General features: G+C 40.9%; 1 non-coding gene across 1 annotated transcript; it reads right to left on the reverse strand.

Annotated features, from left to right (window-relative positions):
- Window positions 1–3,163: 3,163 nt before the first annotated feature.
- On the reverse strand, window positions 3,164–3,272 carry LOC141609598 (small nucleolar RNA R71). Its single transcript, XR_012527524.1, has one exon. It is a non-coding gene; the product is annotated as a small nucleolar RNA R71 (small nucleolar RNA).
- Window positions 3,273–5,147: the final 1,875 nt, after the last annotated feature.

The following is a 5,147-nucleotide window of genomic DNA, read 5'->3' on the forward strand; positions in this document are numbered from 1 at the left end:
TAGACATTCCCACCTTCATTGAGCACCTGTTCAACCCCCTTTTGATTAACAAATATGGTTAAACTCGTCTTCTTACCTCCGCTCAAATACATAGAACGAATAGCCTTTGGAGTCATAGGCTTCAATATTACCTTGTTACCATCAGAGAACAAAGTGTACTCGTTACTTCTCCCATGGTGTGTAACATCCCTATCAAACTGCCAAGGACGTCCCAAAAGCAAATGGCACGCATCCATAGGTATAACATCGCATAAGACCTCGTCCTTGTAAGGACCCATAACAAAATTAACTCGGGCCTGTTTTGAAACTTTCACTTTACTACCGTCATCAAGCCAATGCAAAGTATAGGGCTTTGGATGCGGAATAGTCACAAGAGGAAGCTTTTCAACCAACTCCGTAGCAGCAACATTGGTGCAACTCCCACCATCGACAATTACGCTACACCACTTATCACCAACCTGACATTTTGTGTGAAAAATATGATATCGTTGTTCTACAACCACCGGTTCAACCTTAGAGTGCAACATACGTCGTAAGACCAAAGTATCATACATAGGAGCTTCATAAGACAACTTTATTTGCAGTTTTGGCACGTATTTCTATGCGTATTTGTTAGTTTAAAGCTATTATTTCTCCCGAAACGGTTTACTTTGGAATTTCTATGATTTATTGTAGAAATGAGTGGAAGTGAGCTAAATCAAGTTTAAATCGTCCTCCGGAAGCGACCTATTGGAAACTTGGAAGATGGGAGTTCGGACTCGTTCACCTCGGAATGCGTGCATGGAGTGAAGAGGCTGCTTTGAAGAGAAAAGGATGTTTCTGCACAGTGTAGTTGGTCGATCGACTATCTTGCCCAGCCGATCGACCGTGGAAATTCAGCAGAGAAGGAAGTACTGTACTGGCTGGTCGATCGACCGTGCCACTTGGTCGATCGACCAGATCGCGAACCTGAGATTTATTTTACGCTTTAGACTTTTGAAAGCCCGTTTTGTAATTAACTTTTGGAAGAACGTTTATCAGTAGTAGGCAGGAATAGTTTAGGTTATGCTTTTCATTACTCAAGCACTAAAGTTTAGATCTAGTTTTGGAGACAAGATAGGTAGACACGGATTTCAATTCAATTGCCTTTGTTCATCAATTCCTAGTAAGCTTTAATGCAATTTCCATCTTCTTTTATTTCTAATCAATTTAATTCTTGTTGTTATTAGTTTTATTGAAGAAATCCAGTTTTAATCTTTTGTCTTAAATTCAATTTCAATTATGTCAATCTTGTTCTTTGCCTTCAAGTTTGAAATTGTTATAGTTTTAATCATGCATAGCTATTTCCTTGATTGGGAACTAGGTGAGCCATGGCGTAAATTAGGGTCAATTTTATTAGTATGATTTTTCTTCCATATCGATCTTATTTTCTTTTGATAAATCTATCTTGCTAGATTGAAAGATTAGTAGGTCAGGTTATCATTAGATTTGGAATTTCCTATGAGCGAAAGCTTTGAGAAATTCTAGGGAATTAGAAGACCGTAAGGTTATTATTGAGCATTGATCGACAGGCTTGCTCATATTTCCCGAGACCGTATTATAGGACCTCTGCTACCTTTTTGTCCTGACCTTAGCCATGGTGAACCGAAGTTCCTGATCTTCTTTTTATCTTGTTTGAGAAATTTTTTATTTTAGCAATAGTCACTAGAATCAAACATATTCAAAACCCCCATTTAATTGTTACTTTTATAGACTGAAAATAGCAAATAGAATTGATCTTGTCTCTCTGTGGTTCGACCCTTACTATCACTAGCTATAGTTTTAGTTCGGATTTATAAATTAAATTTTGATACAAAACGACGGTATCAGTACCCCAAACAAATGACCCCTTCTTCAAGCACTCGGTAATAGGACTCATAATGGTGTTAAAATCCCGAATAAATTAACGATAAAAGGAAGCTAACCCATGGAATGAACGTACCTCAGTCATGGTTGTAGGTACTGGCCAGGAACGAATAGCTTCAACCTTCGTCTTATCCACGGACACCCCATGCTTATTAACGACATAACCAAGAAAGACAACCTCATCAACCAGAAACGAACACTTCTCGATTTTGCCATACAATTTTTGAGCCTTTAACACCTCGAAAACAACTCTTAGATGACGCAAATGTTCAGCTATGCTTCTAATGTACACAAGTATATCATCCAAATAAACAACAACGAATTTACCAAGGAAAGGCTTGAGTACCTCGTTCATTAGCCTCATGAAAGTACTTGGTGCATTAGTGAGTCCGAAGGGCATTAATAACCACTCGTACATGCCGTGTTTTGTCTTGAATGCGGTTTTCCATTCATCTCCTTCCTTCATTCTAATCTGGTGGTATCCACTTCGCAAATCGATCTTTGAAAACACCGCTGAACCATGAAGCTCATCCAACATATCATCAAGTCTCGGGATAGGAAATCGATACTTGATAGTTATGTTATTAACAGCCCTACTATCGATGCACATACGCCACGAACCATCTTTCTTTGGAACTAATAAGACCGTAACAGCACACGGACTTAGGCTTTCACGCACATAACCTCGTTGCATTAATTCATTAATTTAGCGCTGCATCTCCTTGGTTTCCTCGGGATTACTTCGATAGGAAGCCTTATTAGGTAATGGAGCTCCTGGAATCAAGTCAATTTGATGCTCAATTCCTCTTATTAGTGGCAAACCAGTTGGTAAATCCTCGGGAAACACATCAGTAAACTCGAGAAGTAAATCATTGATAGCACCGTGTTCACTTACTTGAGGCAGGGACTGATTTATGGCTAATAGCGCATAGACATTCCCACCTTCATGAGCACCTGTTCAACCCCCTTTTGATTAACAAATATGGTTAAACTCGTCTTCTTACCTCCGCTCGAATACATAGAACGAGCGAAATCAGTTTGCTGGTCTACCGGACGGGGATCCTTTGAAACATATGGAAATTTTCACGGACTCTGCTTGTTCCATACTGCACTTTGGGGGGTGACCCAGGATGAAGTAAAGGGGATGATGTTCTTGTACTCCGTGAAGGATTCTCACGAGATTGGTACCGCTACCTTGATAGGGTAGCAGCTGGAGTTACAGATTGGACATCTCTAGCATTAGCTTTCTACAAAAAATACTTCCCACTTGCAAAGACTGATACCTTGAGAAGCAAAATTTCAAATTTCCAGCAAGGACCTGATGAGGAATTTTGTGAAGCATGGGGACGTTTCAAGAGTTTGGTTTGGTCTGCCCCTCACCACGGTTTCCAGCAGTGGTACCTGTGCAACTTATTCTACAACTCTTTATATGATGACTACAAGGTTATCCTGGACGCAGCTGCGAATGGTAGGTTCCAAAATAATACCGGTCAGAATAAAGGTTGGAACACTATTGAGGAGATGGCAGTCCATAGAGCTGAGTTTGGAAGTTCGCGTGGAAACTCGCGAAAGCAAAGTGATGAAATGAATGCCGTTACGACACTTATAGCTTCTATTGCAGCCCGTCTCGAGAAGCTCGAGACCTCTGAAGCTTCTAAGGAAAGAGTTGAAATTCCTCTCCATAACTCAGATGAGACCGCGGAATTGAGAGAAATAATCCGAGCTCTTTTGGTTCAAGTCACAAAAATAGAAGAAGCTGAGATTGAATCTGCAAAGAATTTTGTGAAGCAGTTGGAGAATTTAGAGGCGAAGCAAGTCGCCAATTCTTCAAGCAAATGTGAGGGGCCAATTAAAACCATTAATGCCATTAATCTTCGAAGTGGCCTTTCTTATGATGGTCCGGATAAGCCAAGAGAAGACCCGGGAAAGGATGAAAAGACGAATTTAATTTTTGGTGCGAAAACGAGCTTTACTGCCAGTACCAGCGGTCGATCGACCAACAACAGCAGTCGATCGACCAGGATGTCAGATGAAAAAGTTTCTGACCAGAAACTAATTGAGCCCAGCATATGTGGTCGATCGACCAACACTACCCGATCGATCGATCAAGTTCTGACGAAGGAGTCTCGACCAGAAACTATTCATGCCCAGTGTGATTGGTCGATCGACCGAGACCAATGGTCGATCGACTGGGTCTCCAGTACAGGACGCAAATCCGTCAATTAATTTGCATGATTCTATACTCATTGATGATTTGACGGAGGTTTTAAATTTACGGAAGCTGAAGGTTGCTGATCCTACGGCCAGTGTTGCAGTCCCGTATCCGGAGCGTTTAAAGAATACTAAGCTGGAGCGCAAGTTTGGTAAGTTTTTGGAGATGGTCAAGAATCTTGAGGTAACCATTCCTTTCACTGATCTAATTACCGAGGTACCCTCTTACGCTAAATTTATGAAAGACATTTTGAATCGTAAGAGAAATTTTCATGATGATGGTAATGTTGCTTTTGTGGAAGAATGCAATGCTCTTTCGCAAATTAATATACCACCTAAATTAAAGGACCCGGGTAGCTTTTCAATTCCCTGCACTATAAGTAACCACGAAATTGGAAAGGCCCTTTGTGATTTAGGGGCCAGTGTCAGTGTCATGCCATATTCCGTTTGCGAAAGGCTAAATATTGGTAGACTTAAGGTGACCGATATTACCCTTCAGATGGCAAATAGATCGACTCAGAGACCTTTAGGAGTCTTAGAGGATGTACCCGTTCGAGTGGGTAAGTTTTTTATTCCTGTCGATTTCGTTGTTTTGGACATTGCGGAGGACAATCGATACCTATTATTTTAGGTAGACCATTTTTAGATACAACTGGGGCTGTAATAGATGTCAAACACGGAATTATAACCTTAGAGGTAGGGGATGACACCATTGAGTTCAGTTTTGCTCGTAAGGCTACTGAACCTGCTGATGATGATACGTGTTATTCCATTGATATTGTTGACAGGGCTGTTAATTATAACTGAAGGGAATCCTTAGCCAAGGATCCCTTAGCTGATCGAACCCGTTTAGATGAGTGTGCAGATAATATAGCGGTGAATGCTGAGGAGCTAAATGTTTTGGTAGCATCAATGGAAAGCTACGAGCTCATAGAGGAAGAAGATGAGATGCTCATAAGCTTGGCCAGTGAAAATTTGGTAAACACTTGCTATACCATTGAAGCTGATTCTGCCTATGCTGTAGAGGTAAAGGTGCCAGAGCATTAGCCACT

This window comes from Silene latifolia, chromosome 10 (assembly GCF_048544455.1).
Source record: "Silene latifolia isolate original U9 population chromosome 10, ASM4854445v1, whole genome shotgun sequence".
Lineage (NCBI taxonomy): Eukaryota > Viridiplantae > Streptophyta > Magnoliopsida > Caryophyllales > Caryophyllaceae > Silene > Silene latifolia.